Source organism: Prionailurus bengalensis, chromosome A3 (assembly GCF_016509475.1).
Source record: "Prionailurus bengalensis isolate Pbe53 chromosome A3, Fcat_Pben_1.1_paternal_pri, whole genome shotgun sequence".
NCBI lineage: Eukaryota > Metazoa > Chordata > Mammalia > Carnivora > Felidae > Prionailurus > Prionailurus bengalensis.
In genome coordinates, this window is record NC_057354.1 from 54,225,024 (window position 1) to 54,244,051 (window position 19,028).

General features: G+C 42.1%; 1 non-coding gene across 1 annotated transcript; it reads right to left on the reverse strand.

Annotated features, from left to right (window-relative positions):
- Positions 1 to 1,307: 1,307 nt before the first annotated feature.
- On the reverse strand, positions 1,308 to 1,414 carry LOC122467376. The gene has a single exon (XR_006292919.1). It is a non-coding gene; the product is annotated as a U6 spliceosomal RNA (small nuclear RNA).
- Positions 1,415 to 19,028: the final 17,614 nt, after the last annotated feature.

Below are 19,028 nucleotides of genomic sequence, written 5' to 3' on the forward strand. Positions count from 1 at the left end.
AGGATCACTGGATTTTGTAGTTGCTTAGGAAGGTCTTCCTTAATCCAAGTTTATAAAAACTTTTATTGTTTATGTTTTCTTAAAATGCTTATGAGTACACTATAAGCATCATATGGTATTATTATTATATGTTTAGTTCTTGCCTGTTTCAAGTATAAATTATATTTTGTATGTGTTGTGGTACCCACTTTCTCAATTTCGTTTTTAGAGTATTTGATCATTTGCTCGGTTATTTGAAATACCACAAATAGGAGTACACTATTCTGTGCATTTTTTACAACTAAATAGTATATGTAGAGGATAATTTCATGTTGGTCTACATAGATCTACATGATTTGCAATAGTTATATTATTAATTCCATTATCAACTTATTTTGTAATCTAGTTAACCAGCCCCCTATTTAACATTTAGATTTTGTCTAGCATTAGGTTACTACAAACAGTGGCACGATAAGTATTTGTTTCATTATGTACCTGTGTGCATGACTATCAGTAGAATCAATTCCTAGGGGTTGAAGTATCAGTTATGAAAGTATGTGTACCTTTGAGGGATGCCTAGGTGGCTCAGTCAGTTAAGTGTCTGACTCTTGGTTTCACCTCAAGTCATGATCTCATGGGTACGGGGGTTTGAGCTCTGCATCAGTCTCTGCGCTGACAGTGTGGAGCCTGCTTGGGATTCTCTCTCTCCCTCTCTCTGCCCCTCCCCAACTCACATTGTCTCTGTCTCTCTCAAAATAAATAAATAAACTTTAAAATTTTTTTTAGAAAAACTTAAGGAAAAAAAGCATGTGTACCTTCTAAAGATAGAGAGGTTTATACTCCCACCAATGATGTATGGGACTGCCTTTTTCCAGCCTGTGTGTATTTTCTCACTTACTGATTTTGCAAGACCATCTGATATATCTGATAGGTGAAAAATGGTGTTCATGATTTTAACTTCTATTTCTTTCATTTTCAATGAGATCAGGCATCCTTTTATGTGGTGGAACCACTTTTTTTGTTTTGTTTTGTTGGGTTTGTTTTGTTGGGTTTTTTTTTTTTTTTTAATAAATTCCTTATCTGGGTCTTTTGCACATTTTCTAAGACCTTTTTCTTACTGGTCAGTAATGATTTCTATTGAATGATGAGGCCCTTCTCTTATACACTGCAAGTATTTCTTCAGGTTGTGGTTTCTAATTTTCCTTTTTATGCTTTCTGCTGTGTAGAAATGTTTTTAATGTAGTCATGTGCATTAATGTTTTTTTTATTTATGGCTTCTGGGTTTTAAGTATTACTTAGAAGGACCTTCCACAGCCTCCCTCCCTTTTTTTAATAGAGAATGCTTCACAAATTTGTGCATCATCCTTGCACAGAATCCATGCTAGTTTTCTCTGGATCATTCCAATTTTAGTATATGTACTGCCAAAGTGAGCACCTTTCCACCTCTTAATACTCATTGTGAAAAAATCTCCCACTTAATTGTTTACATTTAAATTATTTTACATTTTTTTAATTTTTTTTAAGTTTTTATTTATTTTTGAGACAGAGAGAGACAGAGCGTGAATGGGGGATGGTCAGAGAGAGAGGGAGACACAGAATCTGAAATAGGCTCCGAGCTGTCAGCACAGAGCCCAACGCGGGGCTCGAATTCATGGACCGCGAGATCACGACCTGAGCTGAAGTCGGATGCCTAACCGACTGAGCCACCCAAGCGCCCCAAATTATTTTACATTTTTTAAAGTTTATTTATTTTCAGAAAGAGAGAGTAGCGGAGGGACAGAGAGAGAGAGAGAGAGAGAGAGAGAGAATCCCAAGCAGGCTCCATGCTGTCAGTGCAGAGCCCAACATGGGGCTGAAACCCACAAACCGTGCTATCATGACCTGAGATGAAATCAAGAGTCGGACGCTTAACTGACTGACCACCCAGGCACCCCTATGTTTTTACATTTAAATTTCTAAGTCATTTGGAATGGATTTAATGTCAAGTTATAACTTTATTTCAGCTGTCCCAACCATTTATTAAATAATCGATCTCTTCCAAACTGCTTTGAAACTATCCTATATTAATTCCCTTAAGTATTTGGGGCTCCTTCAGGACCCTCTATACCATTTTAGCATTTTAGTAATTTAGTAATATTGGTTTGACAAAATCAAACTTTTTTAATGATTGTGGCTTCATGATACAGTATCAAGAATTAGAGCCTTGGTCCATTAATCAATATCTATTGAGCAAATACTGTCTTCGTTTTAAGACAGACATGAATAAAGTTCAGGTTCCATGCCTGCCCTCTTGAAGACAATAAAGACACTGGTGCCCTGGTAAACCCATGAGTGTCCTCTAATCTACAGTTCAGTGACTGGCTCCACAATGGCTTCAGTGGCACTCACCCAAGTTGAAGAGATAAAGGTGTTGCTGGAAGTAGGGGGCAAGGTCTTCTCGATCTTGGGGAAACCTCGAGCCATCTCCAGCTCCTTTCTTCGCCAGTATGGATTATGTCTCTGTATAGACTTCTGATATGCATATTCATATGCCCTAGGGAAAAGTATTTGGGGACATTCAGAATTAAAGGCCACTATCTGATATTTCTTGCTTTGGATCTGGCCACAGCAATAGCCTAGCCTGCTTATCTCCAAAGCCTGTGCAAAATATCCTAAGCAGCTAAGTCACCAAATCACCCTGCCCGTGTCCGTTGTATGAATACAGAAAAAAGCTAAACATTTTGTTCACTCTTCTCAAAATAGCAACAGTGTAACAATCCACTCCCCCAGATAATTGGCTTTAATAATGCCTCAAAGAGACAGCAAGATTAAACACTTAGATGCTACCCCGTAGGGAACTCTGAAAAAAAAAGCCACGAATTGTTGGAGATTTAATTTTCCCCCATTCCCCCTAGCACCTCCCCCACCTGCCCCCCAGCAGTCTGACTTCTATCTTACTCCAAATAACGGGAGAGATATAAGATAGACGAACAGGTTCTCAGCAGTTGTGGGATGGAAGCCTTGAGTAAGGCTAAAACAAAACCGCAAAAGTTAAGCTCTTTCAAGAAAATCAGCAAGTGGCAAATAACATAAGAGATAATAGCCAGTGACTTAGCTCCAGCAACCTGAAAAAGATCACAGGACGTCTGGCATCTTCTGCTCAGAACAAAATTCAGAGAGCTCGAGAAACCCAGTGTAACTACTATTAAGATTTTCCAGAAGTCTGGTGGGATTTTGCTTCTCCTTTCCTCCTTTTTGGGGAAGCGTTTCCCAAACTCAAAGTGTAAAGCATTTTAGAACTGGTTCCATCAACTAGAGGGATTTAAGTCAAAAACAAGACAACTGGCCACAAATGGAGTCACTTAGGCTAAGCCCCATGCCATCAAACTGAGACTTAGTTTCAGCCTTCCCAGAAATGGAATCTTAAAATTACTCACTCAGGAATCACCTCACCAGTACGAACTAGGTAACCTGCCTGATGGACACCTGCTATCCCCTAAAGGAAAATAGCCTTGTTTCAACCAGCCCACTTCTTTGCCTAGTACAACTTCCTTGTTCCTACTACCTTCTGCCTATAAAAGTTTTCCATTTGTACCATTCCTCAGAGTTCCTTTCTACCTGCTGGGTGAGATGCTGCCTGGTTCATGAATCATTGAATAAAGCCAATAAGATCTTTCAAATTTACTTTTTGTTTTTAAATGTTTGATATAAATATACATCTAGATAGATGAGGGATGAATGGATGGATGGATGGATGGATGGACAGAGAGAGATAGATAGATGGATAGATAGACAAATAGAGATAGGATATACATCTAAATTTTTAGACGCATCATCAATCTGAAAGAAGTATGAAAGAGTCATGAAAAGAGAAGAAAGGAAGAAGGAAACAAGAAAATAACTATGGGTGTAGAACAGGTTCTATGAACTGCTGAGCTGGTGTGTGTGCAGTAAAAAAATAATGAGATGGATTTCAATCATCAGAGGTTAAATTTTACTCAACAACATAGCTTTCCTTAGTCCTATTAAATACTTCAATTCAACAAGATGCATAAACTTTAAAGATGAATAGAATAAACATTCATCAGTGATCTTAAGACATACAACAGTGAATATACAGTGGAACCCCCTTCCCCCACCTCTTCCTGACTGTTCTCTCTCCCCCCAAACCCTCCCCATGCTCCCACACCCAGCTCTCTGGAACTTGACAGGTGTCAATGCATGTATTTACCCCATAAGTACAGTTCTGTGTCCATATAAATGTATAATATTCTTTTTTTCTATTTTTTTTTAATTAGAGAGAGCATAAGCAGGGGAGGCACTTGGCACTGAGCCCGACGCGGGGTTCAATCCCGTGATCATATGATCATGACCTGAGCCAAAATCAAGAGTCAGACACTCGACCAACTGAGCCACCCAGGCGCCCCAAATGTACAGTGTTCTTCTGCCTGCTTTTAAGCTTTGACATAAATGATATATTCCATGTATTCTTCTGCAACTTTCTCTTTTTAGTTCAACATGAAATTGAAATTTATCATGATTTTCTTTGTCAAGCTCTGGCTCATTATTTTTGCTGATTTATAGTATAACATGATGCGAATGAACCATAATTATTTATCTATTCTGCCGATAGATATTCAGGTCATTTCCACATTTCAAGCTTTTATAAACAAAGTTGAAACATTCTTTGATATAGTTTTTTGAGCATGGGTGTGAACATTTCTCTAGGGAACAAAAGTAGGATTGGAATATCTGGGTCAAATAACATAATTTTTCAATCCTCCCCTTACAATTTTCTTTATTTATCTGTATATCAGTCAAAAATGATTGCCATGGAACACCTATAAAAAATGTTTAACTCAATGGTTTCTTGAGTTTATGGTAAGAGATTACCCATCCTTGTTTTCATGTAAAGAACTGTGAAATTAGAAATACTTTGAAATTAAAAAAAAATAATTACTTTGAATTATAAAGCATACTGGAAGTGACTGAAATATGTTACTTCGTTTTATGATATAAAGCAAAATGTGAAATTATCTATTATTTCCAATTGTCTGACACATGTAACCTAATCATTTCCCAGGCCATACTGTCATTCAACTCTGAAGATAGCATTCAGGCATTTTCATATGTGTCATGAACCATAGGACCCACGAGCCATCCCCGAAGAGCCACCTTGAGGACTAAAACCAGGAAGTAAGACAGAAGTAGAGATAGGTTGGCTAGAAGGACATGTGGTGAGCACTGAACCCACTCAGAAAGATTCCAGTTACAATGGGGCAGTAATTATGGTTCAAAATGTAATCCCAAAACAATGTTGTACCAGTAATTTAAATGCAAAAACCTAAATGTGGAGGGACCCACAGAGGTGGTGGCAAATTGCTTAGCTTCCTATCTTATATTTATTGGACTGTATAGATACTTCTTAAAGCCCACAAGCAGCTTTTTTCTTCATTCCACAAATACTCCTTGAGCATTTACCGTGTGTCAGGCTTGGTGCTGAGTACTTGGAACACAAAAACAGAGAGAAGGCACTGTCCCCGTTCTCCCACAGCACGAGTATAGTAGTAGCGGAAACAAGCATTAAATGACTTGCAAAAATAAATAAAAGTAACATGATAATCTGATAAACAATATAGAGTGAAGGTACATGGTTCATTGAGGATATATACTAGGGGGAATGTATCTCTAGTCAAGGGAGCCCGGGAAGGATTCTCTATGGATGCTCTCCTTGAGCAGAGACCTATAAAATAAGGTCCCAGGGGATAAAAGGGAGACAGTCGAGGGGCCCCTGGGTGGCTCAGTCAGTTGGGTGTCTGACTCTTGGCTTCAGCTCAGGTCATGATCTCATAGCTCGTGGGTTCGAGCCCCATGTCTGGCTCTGTGCTGGCATTGCAGAGACTGCTTGGGATTCTCTCTCTCCCTCTCTCGCTGCTCCTCCCCCACTCACACTCTCACTTTCTCTCTCTCTCAAAATAAATAAATAAAAAGAAAAAATAAATAAAAAGAGGGAGACAGGGAAGTTGCAGGCATGGCAGGATGGAACCCAGCACATTCCAATACCAGGTCGAAGGCAGCTCCAAGCCAAGGAAAGCATCGTGGATTGAGGAATTGGCCATAAGCAATAAGACAAAAACTTCAGAAAATTAAAGTTATGAAAGAGTCCACTCTATATCCATCATCGTCCAGACTTATCTACCAAAAATGAGATGATTGTGAAGACCCACTTTCTTCAACAAATGAATGGCAAGGAACAAATAAGAAATATGCAAGAAGGGTGTGGATTTCCTTTGGACCGTGGTTCAGGAAATCTAATTGTAAAATGACACTTAAGGGATAATCAGGGAAGTTTGGACTGTGACTGGACATTAGGTGACAGGAATTCGTTGCTGTATGGTGTGATAACGGCATGGGGGTTACACCACAAATAAATAAGTGAGTCCCCGTGTATTAGAGAGACATTCTGACGTGTTTGGAAATGAAATAATAAGATGCCCAGATAGGATGTCTGTTAGAATAGTCTGACATGAGTGAGGGAAATTGAGAGAACAGAGATAAGATCACATATGTTGAGAAGCAGCGAAGCATGGCGATGCGTGCGTGGGTCAGGAACTACCCCGCGCTGCTTTTTACGGCAGATTCTTTACTTCCTTCACTCTCTTTCTTTGGCTCTCCTGACGCTAGGCTGTGTTTGGGGTTGTTTTTTGTTTTGTTTTGTTTTGTTTTGTTTTGTTTTGTTTCCTTTCTTGGTTTGCAGCCAGTTATTTCCGGTTGTTCCTTTACTTTTTAAAATTCCATCAGGTGCAAGTACGCAAGGAGGAAGATCCCATGATTGCACTTTCTCCAGCTTCCACCTCAGCCTGGAAGTCTTCCCTGCAATAGCTTTCAAATGCCCAGAACGAAATGGAAACTAAGTGGGCAGCAGGTGAGAAATAAGTAGGGTGGGTCCAGGCTCCCACGTTGCAGACCTGGTGGACACCTACTTCTCTCTACTGTGTGAAATTGAAAAGAGACTAGTGGCATTGACCACATGGAAGTCATAGCAGCAGATATGGATTCTGAGCTAAGGAACAATCTAGACTGAGACACTATCAACTCTCTCCGATGGGAAAAGCAATCAGACAAAGTGGGGCACTTGCTGATACTAACAAAGCTCTTTATCTGCCTCAATTATTAATGGCCTAAGGAGTGCTTACAAATAGGGACCAGTCTAGCCTCTGCCCTGCTCTGTATCCTGGAGAACGGACCCGAATTTCCTCTCGACCTCTGCTAAGCACAAAGGTGATGCCTAAGTCAAGTGAGCACCAGGAGAGGAAACGAGATAGCACACAGGAGGTGCTGTGAGGAAGAATTAGGCCTCTACCCTTGGTGCTTCTTTTTGCACGTAAATTGAATCAGAGAATCTGGTGTTCGTGATCTGTAGCATTAACTAGGTTTATAATGCCTCTTGGGGGTGCTTACAGCCCTGCTGTTCTCTTTACCTCCTCTAGATAAGCACTAAGATTCAGTTTAGCAAACACTGAAATGTCCGTGAGCTTGGTGGTCAAGCTTCTCAAAAACATTCTGTGGTATACACTCATAACTTTCTTCCCTGGCCCTGGGTCATTCCTGGAGTCCCCGATGTGTTAGACACTTAAAAGGTGTTTGATTTTTTTTCAAGTCCATTGGGGACTGCTCTGTTCCAATGAGAGCTAGCACTTTGTAAGTTCCCATATAGTCCAGGCCCCCTCTTAGTCTTATTAAAATCCATGACCTCTAAGCCTAACAATATTGTAAGGAAGATGAGAAATTAATAGGACTTGGGAATGTTAAAGAATTTGCCCAGCGACACACAGTGACCCAATGGCAAATTCAGAATTCAGCTCACTGCTGATGACTGTGGAGGTCAACTTGTGTTAATTTTCAGGTCACTTTGTATGTAAAAGTAAGAAATGCGTAATTCAGTGATGGAAGATCAGTGGGCCTGACATACAATAGGTTCCTTAATGGAAGGAAGGCAGGAAGGCAGGAAAGGCAGGAAAGGCAGGAAGGCAGGAAGGCAGGAAGGAAAGCAGGAAGGCAAGAAGGAAGGAAGGAAGGAAGGAAGAAGGAAGGAGGAGAGAGAGGGAAGGGAAAAAGAAAGAGAGAAAGAAGAATTGTGTCAAATGATTTTTTATTCCTCTAAGTGTCTAACCCTCTAGTTTTGAAGAATCTTCACCCAGATCTTAACAACACTGATCGTGTGGTAAATTTGCCCATGGCCTTTCCTGACTGTGTGATGAATACCTATGGTTTCTTGAGGAAGATGATGTTTTCCTCCGACTTTCTTGGCTCATGTTAAGGCTTGTGTTAAGCCTTGCTTTTAAGCAGCCCTGCAGAGGTCCCTCCAAGACCTGTGGCCTTAGCGGGAGCCCACGTAGAACATCATCTGTGGTAGCCCGACCGCCCAGCACAGACAGCTTCCCACCTGTTAGAGGCCGCAAGGTGTTTGCCGTTGCTGTCGTGTGGTTCCTATTTTTGACCAAGGCCCCAGTATCCTTAGGAGGCAATCCGCACAATATCTTTTCTGTCCGTATTGAAATCTTTGTAGTCAGTGGAGAATCCCACTAACACAATGGGTACATTCCAAACAAAGGTATCACTTGCTATAAAAATTTCTCCATTGGGGCGCCTGGGTGGCTCAGTCGGTTGAGCGTCCGACTTCGGCTCAGGTCATGATCTCGTGGTTCATGAGTTGGAGCCCCGTGTTGGGCTGTGTGCTGACAGCTCAGAGCCTGGAGCCTGCTTCAGATTCTGTGTCCCTCCTCTCTCTCTCCGCCCCACCCCTGCTTGTGCTCTGTCTCTCTCTTTCAAAAATGAATAAACGTTAAAAAAATTTTTTTTAATTTCTCCATATGGTAAGTACTTATCTATTTTCTCTTATCTCTGATCTGCATCTACTTTTCTTGTTTTTGTTAGATTTAAAGTGTGTTTTGCATCTTATAGTCTGTTTTGAGCTCTTCCATAAAAAAGAAGGTGTTTGATAGATTCTTAACTGATATGCTAAGGGGCAAATAAGATGAGGTGTTAAAGGAGGTGCAAATTCTACTCTTCCGAGTGTACATCTATCTTTGCACTCCAAAACATTTTACAGTGACATCTGTGTGAAAATAGTACCAATGAAACAAATCCTTAAAATTGAGTGAGGTATATCAAGTTGAAAATGTTATTAGGCCTTGATTGAGGGCTCAGGCTGTGCCTTTTCAAAATTCATTTGCCCGTCTTTTCTGCTAGAGCTTGAAAGAGAGACTCACACAAAACCATCAGGCCAATAATATGAGCTATGTGACAAGCTGTCCATATGGAGCTGTATTAGCTGTACTAACAGCTATTAGCTCGGAAAAAGATGAAGTCATCACAAAGCACTCCACTCAGAGGGTTCCTCTCCCTTTTATGACTGCGCCGGGTCTAATGTGAATAATGATGCGGCTTCCATCCCCAAGACCCTTCCTCCAAGGAGCCCGAAGTGCTTTGCAAATGATTTTTTATCGATTTTCATAGCTTTCATGCGGTGCTCTGCAGCCAAGGGTGTTGCAAGTCAGTGGAGAGACCCAGCTCAGTTCCGGCTGTGGGGTCCAAACTGGCTGTCCCGCCCACCCCCCTTCACCCCTGCTGGAACCCGCCCTTCACCGCTACCTCCTCCCAAACAAAAGGAGCCTTTTGCGAAAATGAGAAAGCGCAAGCTCATGGTACAGCACAGGGTTTTTATATGACTTCAATGTGTTCAGTGGTCAAAAACATTTTTAAATGCCTGTGGAGGGTTATCTTGGGATAAGGATTTCCCTATTTGGAAAAAAAAATAAAATTCCCACCATTCAGCCTGTTTTCTTTGTATCTGTAACACAATGGACAATGGCAGTCACTGAAGGTCAATAAGCAGTTTTGGGGGGAAAAAAAAAAAGGAAGAAAAGAAGGAAAGGAAAATTTTTAGAAACCCAAAGGAAATGTTTCCTTGACTTTAGTCAAGCTTAAAATATATCTCTTTTGACCTTTCAGAACATGTTTAAAAAAAAAGCCTAAAGCGTGTAGCTTCCTGCCCTGATAAACCATTGCGTTTTCCTGAGACTGGGATCCAGATCAGTGAGGACCTCCCAGTCTGTCCTGCTGGAGGACAGAAGTGGAGAGGCTGGTGAGACCTGATGTTTCTATGTGCCAGCTTGAGGTCTGGCTGCTGACATTTCCTCGGATGGCTGCGTCAGAGCTGACCGGAGAGGCCCTTGCAGTCTTCAAGAAAGGCAGAGAGCCCTCCATCGTTCTCAGTTGCTTCTCTCAGGACCAGAAGATTCTTTGTGGTGGGAGCTAGCCTGCGCTCTGTAGAGTATTTAGCAATGGCTCTGGTGTCTGCTCACAGATGCCACTAGCACCCCTTCTGAGTCATGCTTACCAAAAAATGTCTCTAGACGTTGCCAAATGTCCTCCGGAGGGCAAAATCACCACTGTCGTTTATCAACCACCCTGGAGGGTTTTGAAAACAAAACTTTCCCCAAGACTTGGCCGTTGTCAACTGATACCAAGCATGGGGTTCTTCCACGGGGACTGAACCAGAGTAGCAAAAGAAACTCAAGACGCCACAGAGTCCAAAAGACTCGTACATCCCATAGCAGAGCGCAGAACACCCATTCAAAAGAGCAGCTGCGTTGACAGTCTTTTCCAAGGAAAACTGGAAAAGGCCTTTGAAATGAAAGTGCCTGCTTCACTACCTAAAGCTTTAAGGATTAAGACAATTTCCCCCCCAGTCTCTAATTACAGGTGTCATTAAGAATTTGCTGAAATGTTGCACTAGCAACCAATTTTAAGATGGATTGCTTTGCCCTTAAAAATGCATTAGGATTACAGGATGGCTTACTGATTAACCAAGCAAATGGATACACATTATAATCATGTTACCACTACCAAGAATTACCTGTTGATGACTAAATTATAGATTTCCAGTTGAAGAGTAAACTTCAATTTCTTTGCATTTTAATGGTTTGATTGATGGAAGTTACAGGAAGAAATAATCAGTTATTAAAGGCTCTTTTTTTTAAGTTTATTTATTTTGAGAGAGAGAGAGAGCAGAGAGAGAGAGGAGAGAGAGAATTTCAAGCAGATTCCACACTCAGTGAGGAGCCCAGTGTGGGGCTTGATCCCACAACCTTGAGATTATGACCTGGGCCAAAATCAAGAGTCAGATGCTTAACCCACTGAGCCACCCAAGTGCCCCTTAAAGGCTCTTTTAAAGTGACTAAATGATTTATCTGGTTTACAAACAGTGCTGGGATCATTAATCTGGTACAAGTATTAATTAATTTCTTTTGCATTTCCTTTTCTTTGAAATGTTCATCTGGGGAAATGGTGCAGCTCCCACGAACAGAGTTAGATAGCTGCAAACAGATCTGCCCTTTACAGGAAAATCAACAAAGGCAGTATTTCTTACAGAGAAGTCACCTGGCACAGGACATTGCTGGTACAAATATTTTGATGCTGTGTTAGTAAGAATACTCTGCATATTAGATCAAATGGAACCCTGCAAGGAATAATGGGACCACAGGAAACATTTTTTAAACAGGATAAAAGAAAAATTATAGGAAGCCAGCAGCTGAAGCCAAACGCCTTAAAAGCAAGCTTGAAGTAAGTGAAATATCAGTTAAATGTCATTACTGGAGAGAAATCAAGAATTAAGCCCTTTATTTCTATTGACAAGAATTCTAAAGCAGTGCGATGTGAACAAGACAGCACGGGGTCTGGAGTAAATTAGGCTTTGTAATGCCCTCTAGCTTTGTGACGCCCTGTTAGAGCGGCAGGTTTTCCGTGAATTCCTGGCGCCACCTCACAGATTGTATATGAAACAGTCTGTGAAATGTGATTTGGTAGAAAAATAGCAAAGCAATTCCCCGCCCACGCAGCGCTCCCCAGGCTGTGGTATTTTGCAACTCTCATTCCGTCAACCTTCTTAACATCTGCACTGGTCCAGGACCAGCGGGAAACAGGTGGGACATTCAAGGGATTTAAGCAAGGAGGATTCAAGCAATATTTGCAGAGGTGAGAGCTGGGTGGCGAGAGAACTAGGAAGAGAGGGTGGAGCCCCCAAGGGGTAGGAACAGTAAGAAGAAGCTGTCACCTCCCCTGAGCCTGCAAGGGGCAGCTATTGGAGATGGAGAGAGCTATCTGCAAGGGGCACCATGAGCCATAAAGAGGAACCGAACCGTGGGGAGGCAAGAGGGAGAAGGAGAAATAAATGCCACACACACCCCACCCCACCCGCCGTGATCCTGCGCGCCCAACTGAAGTCAGAGGGCGAGGGAGCCCAGGGGGAGCAGTGTGGACAGGCCAGGGCAGAGAACGGATGTGAAGAAGCACAGCACAACCTCGCTGCTGGTGGACGGAGGTTCTTGGACGCCACCTCTGCTGCCACCGCCACCCATCAAGGGCACTTTTCAAACTCTTCTCCTGCTTTTCTGAATGGATTTGCTACTCACCCCCTTCACATGCCATGCATCCACTCCAAACACCCCCGGGTCCTAGGGCTGACCATGTAACTCTGCGGCGACATGACGTGAGCTTGGCATACGGGGTGAGGACAACCTCCATTCACACCTCTGTCACTGTCTGACCATTTCACTGAATCTGCTTTGTAATTGGAATAATGATCTCCTTAAAGAAACACCTTTGGGAAACTCTTTTCCGCGTGCCCCTTGGAAATCATGACCAAGTTCAGGCAACTCCTGTATAAACTCTTGTATAAAGATTTCCAGTCTGTAACATTGCGTTAGTCAGAATATTCTGAAAAGCAGGGATCAAGGCAGGCTAAAATAGGCAAGGCTTTTATTAGGGAACATGCCTGTGTGAAAAAGAAGTAGGGAGGGAGGTGGTAAAGGCTGGAAGAGCCATCAGACCACAACACAGAGCTTGCCCTCACCTGAAGGAGCCAGGGAGAGAAGATGGGGTGCGAGGGTCCTAGACTACTCTGCAGGACATTTGCAGAAGATTGTTGGGGAGTCCTTGAGCTAGCATCAGCTAATAAAGGAGCCCCATGTCTGTCAGGACCAGATCTGCTTTAATATCCTCAAGGCACTCAGTCATGGCGATGAGCCACCGGAGGAAGGTGTGGCCTCAGAGGAGGCACTGGGGGACGTCAACCAGCTCCTTGGCCACATGTGCTCTCTGTAGCACCGTGTCCAAGAGAGGCATTCTCAGACATACCATGATGACACTTTAAAGCCTTCAATCTGGGGCGCCTGGGTTGCTCAGTCAGTTGAGCATCCCGACTTCAGCTCAGGTCATGATCTTGCAGCTCAGGAGTTCGAGCCCCGAGTCAGGCTCTGTGCTGACAGCTCAGAGCCTGGAGCCTGCTTCGGATTCTGTGTCTCCCTCTCTCTGCCCCTCCCCCACTCATGCTCTGTCTCTCTCTGTCTCTCTCTCTCTCTCTCTCTTTCTCTTTCTCTCTCTTTCTCTGAGAAATAAATAAACATTAAAATTTTTTTTGAAAAAATAATGCCTTCAATCTGAACAATCATATATATGTGCATTGGTAGAGGGTGTATGTGGATTAATACTGTAATCAGGCATACATGCTCTAGGGAGGGATGGTTAGTGAGCAAGCTGAAAGATTCTAATCAAAGCCCCTATCTCAAGAAACTACCACAGCCTTCATTATCTTCATCTTGAACTAGCAGAGAAGGTTGTGGTCTGTACACTAAATGGACCACAAGGATACACTCGAAGACCAGATTAGTGTATTTCTATGCCTACTTGACAATAACTGTTCATGTTGTGGCACTGTTGTATTTATGGACATGGTGGATTGTTCATACAGTGTCGTTACCTTTTAGTGCCCGTAGTGACGAGCCCTACTCCATTGCTGATTTGGGGATCTTCCGTTTTGTCTGCACCTCTGTATCAATGCTACTTATTCTTTCAAAGCTTTCAATTTCTGTTGTTCTCTCCATTGTTTTTCTGCTTTTAATGTCATTTTTAGTCTCTGTCTTTACCAGTTTCTTATTTCTGCTTGGTTTGGACTTTACCTTGCTTTTCTTCTTTCTGGTTTCTTGATGTGGAAGGTTTTATTACCGATTCAAGACCTTTCTTCTTCTCTAATATAAGTCTTTCATGCTGCAAATGTCCCATGAGCACTGCGTGAGCTACAGCATGAAAATGATATACCACCTTTCGTTTCCTTTCTATTCAAAACATTTAAAATTTCTTTTGAGGCTTCTTTGACTCTTAAGTCTTTTATAAGTATGATATTTAATTTCTGTTAGGGAATTTTCTCTTAAATGTATTAAGGTTTGTTTTAGGGCCCAGAATGTGGCTGATCTTGGTAAACATTCCATGTGGCACTTGAAAAAAAATATGTGTTCTGTTGTAGGGGTCTATAAATGTGTGTGTTCCATAAATGTCAACCAGGTCAAGTTAATTTATGGTGTTGCTTATGTCGTCTTTATTTCTACTGATTTTTTTCCTACTTGCTCTCTTGGTTACTGAGAGAGCAGTGTTGTCATCCCCAACCATATGGGGGATTTGCCCACTTTTCCTTTCCTTTCTATCAGTTTTCGTTTCGTGTTTAGAAGCTCTCTCGTTCAGTGCATACACCTGTAAGATTCCTATATATTCTGGGAGAACTGACCCCTTCATCAAGTTTTGTCCCCCCCTGTAATACGTCCTGTTTCAAAGTCTATTTGATATTAACAGAGTTGCTCCAGCCTTCTTTAGATTAATGTTTGCACCGCATACATTTTCAACCTTCTGCTTTCAACCTATCACACCTTTATATTTCAAGTGGGTTTCTTGTAGATCGCATAAAGTTCAGTCTCATTGTTTCATCCAATCTAATATTCACAGTCTTTTCATTGGTGTGTTTCGACCATTTACATTCAATATGACCACTGATAAGTTTGAAGTAAAATCTGTCAGGTTTCTACTTGTTTTCTATTTGTCCCTTTTGCCCTCTTTTCCTGATGTCTCTTCGGTTAATTGAACTTTTCAATCACCCATTTTATTTCCACTGTTGAGTTATTATTTACACTTGTTTTTGGTTTTCTTGTAAAGCATTTAGTGAACCTCCTCCCATGGGGTTTCAAGCCACCAGGTCACAGCCCTCCACCCCAAACACACATCCCTCATCTTCGGTTCTTTTGCTGAAGAATTTGGCCTTCACCCTGACAGGCTGCCTTGGGAACTTTTCCTTCCCCAGAACTTTATAGCAGTCTGGATGCACCACACCAACGATGGGAGCATCACAGTCTTGCTTTTGGCAGTGTTTACCCATATTTGCTTGCTGACCAACGTCGGCAGATTATCAAGGTTGACAGTCGGGCAGAAGTTTGGGGTCCTGTTTAAGTGGTAACCCCTGACACCAACCTTCCCTGGGCGATATTTGTCGAAATCGGTCCTGTGGTGACGCTCTGCCTCCAGCATTACCTGGCCTCCCACATCCGTGGCTATGGCTCACATGGCTCAGAAGTTTCTGGGTCTTCCCCTGTCTGCACAGCAAGTTGGTGGTCAAGATGAAAGAACATACCTGGTTTTTAAAAATGTAGTGGCTGCCTTAGTGTTTGCAATGTGCATCTTTAATTAATCAGAGTCTACCTTCAAATATTACACCACTTCCCATGTAACATAAAGACTTCACAACAGTGTATCCCCAACCCCTCCCGTGCCCTCCTTTGTGCTACTGTGGGCATGCGTTCTGCTTTTATATATTCTATAAACACATCATATGTTCCCACTAGTTTTGCTCTACAAACACAGCTAAATTTCTTTTAGGGCAATTAGAAAGAAGAAAACATTTTACCTTCATGTACTTCATTTCCAGTGTTCTTTATTTCTTTGTGTAGATAGAAGTTTTGGTCTGGTGTCATATTCCTTCTTGTCTGAAGAACTTCCTTTAACATTTCTTGAATTGTAAATCTGCTGACCGTGTATTCTCAGTTTTTTGTTGGCCTGAAAAGGTCTTTATTCTCCTTCATTTTTAGAACACATTTTCAGTATATGCAGAATTGTGGGTTGATAGCTTTTTTTTCTCTCAGCTTGTTAAAGGTGTCTCTGGCTCACTTAACTTCTGACAAGACATCTACTGTAATTCTATTTATTCCCCATTTCTTTCTCTGACTGCTTTCAGAATCTTCTCTATCGTGTGTGTGTGTGTGTGTGTGTGTGTGTGTGACAGAGAGAGAGAAAGAGAGAGAGAGAAATTTTAAATGATATGCCTAGGCACATAGGTTTTTTCTTTGTTTTGTGGTTGGTTGGTTTTTTGTTTTGTTTTTTATTTACTTTGCTTGGTATTCTCGGAGCTTTTGGTTACATAGTTTGGTATCTATCATTAACTTTGGGAAATCTGCAGCAATTGTTACTTCAAATATTTCTTCTGCCCTTTCCTCTCTGTGTTCTCTTTTGGGGATTCCGATAACATGCACGTTAGACCTACTGATGCTGCCTCTCAGGATATTCTGTACTGTTGTGTTGGTTTTTTTTTAATTTTTGTGTCTCAGTTTACATCATTTCTATTTATCTATCTTCAACTTGTCTGATTTTCTTCAAAGGCATTAACTAAGTAGGTCAAGGCAGCCACGGCATGACCCCTATGTAAGTGCTCCCTCCCTCGGGGAAGGGGAACAGGCCTGTTGGTTGCCCACTTGGCAAGGTGCTGAGCCCCTGGCCCCACCTCATTCAGGCACAGAGTGGCCCGTTGCACATGTAACATCAGCATGGCCTCAACTCACGGTCCCTGGGGTAATGGGAACTAGCACAAGCGTGTTAATGCTTCTGCCATTTGCTGTGCTATGGGTAGTAGACTGTCGTGCTCTGGGGCACCTGGGTGGCTCAGTCAGTTATGTGTCTAACTCTTGACTTCAGCTCAGGTCACGATCTCACAGTTTGTGAGTTTGAACCCCACATCGGGCTCCGTGCTGACAGTGCAGAGCCTGCCTGGGATTCTCTCCTCTCTCTCTTCCTCTCTCCCTGCTCCTCTTCTGCTTGTGCTGCCTCTCTCTCTCTCCCTCTCTCTCTCAAAATAAATGAATAGACTTAAAAAAATAAACTCTTTTGCTCTGAACCAACATGTCTCTTGTCTACTCTTGGCACTTACGGGGTAAATTATACTTATGACGAGGAGGGGCTCTTCCTGACAGGTATGTTGCTCTTTTTACTTTTATGTTGTCTGTCTCCAATCAGAATAGAAGCTTAAAACCACTTTCTGTAATAGTTATTTGTGTCACTTACCATATGCAAGGCGTCCTCTTAGTTGGGACAAAAGAAGTGACAGATTGAATGTCTGCCTCAAAGTGTTGTGATCCTGGGAGAAAGAAAAGAAGAACTCAGATATCAAACCACAAAGACTCAAGAAACTGCTCTCCACTCTCATTATTGTGGATTCCTTAAGCTTAATGTTATCCTTACATCATCCCTAATATTGTCTTGGAATTCGACATACTGCCTTGTACATAATGCCTTATATATAAGCATACAATAAGTCCATCAATAGATGTTAAACTGATGTGTGCAGTGTTTCCTGGACTTTGGCACTAGGATGAATCATACAAAATGATCGACATTGGACCATTATAATTCTCAAAACTAGAGTCTAGATGTGGTTCAGCTTAATATTAAGCTTCTAATAATTATTTTGAAATCCCTTCTTGAAAGAGTCCCAGGCTGAGAGCCATGCCAAATTAAAAAGACAGATTTAGTCCTAAAGATTGCACATTGAGAGACCTGGATTTTCACTCTGGATAACATTCCTCAAAAACTTTTTTTCCACAACCTCTTTGGCACTTCGTTTCACATCTACCTTGAAGGTTGAAGAGACAAAGTGATGCCAAATACGAATTTGAAAAGACTGTAGAGTTATGAGAAGCAGTACGTGGCCCGTTGTCTTGGCTTTCTGTGCAGGAAATAGGCATTAATAATCAGGCTACGTCAACGGGATTAAAAATGGCCACAGCTTTCGAAGGGCATTTTGCGATAGATACCAAATCAGAGATTCAATGGGAATGCGTTCTGCAGCGGCCATTTGCACCCCTAGAGTCTAACCCACAGAGACATGTGACATGCACCAGAGATAACCTTACAAGGATCTTCACTGCAGCGCTATGAATAGCGGCAAAATGTTGGAAACAGCCTAGGGGCTCATCAATATGGGAATGGTTATTAAACGAATTGCATTGTAGCCATATGACAGAATACGATGGAACTCTCAAAGATAACAAAGGTAATGCCCTTATTGCAAAAACATATCCAAACTCTAGGAAAGGAAAAAAAGAATGTTGCTAAATATGTGAATGGCATACTAAACCTACCTCATGTGTATGAATGCTTTGAGATGCCATATATGTGAGTTATTTGTGAAGTCAGAAAACAAAGTTGTTAAAGATGTGTGTTTATGCGCCTGTGTGTGTGTATGTACATGTGTGTGTGTTGAGAGGTGGATTTGGAAAGAGGAAGGCAGGAGAATTCGATCTGTCAGGGTTTGATGAGGAAAACAGTAGCCATTCTGAGCACAAAGCATTTAAGACAGAATCGGGGCTTCGTGGCTGTTGGAAGAGCTGGAAGAGAAGATCTCAGAAAGCAGCCACTGAAGTTCAGGGAAGTCCACAGGGAAAGTCTTATCCTAAGTGCCCAAAGGTAAAGGTAGAGCTGGAACCCACCACACCCACAAAGCAGGGGTCCCTGGAGAAAGCTGCATAGCTGCTGGGATCATGAAGGTGGAACTTGGGCAAAGGTCTGGAACCTTGCTTCATCTGCCCCTAGCAACTCACCAAATGAGCCCCTACTGTGTTCCACCTTCCAGACCTCATGAGTCTTTCTCTTGGGCCAATTCTAACCCAAAGCCTCAAGCTCAGGTGGCATGGCAGCACCCAAGCCAAGGTGATGACAAGCCATCCAGCTAGGGGCCTGTCCTTTTTTACCAAACAGAATGTTCGAACCTGGGAACATTGCACCTTCTCCTAAATCATGTTATCACATGTAACTCCCAGAGTTCTTACAGGCCCCCCACATTGAAGTTCCACTTGGGAGAAATTGTTTTCTAATACAATTACTGAAAATGTGACCATAGTTCCCATTAATTAACATGT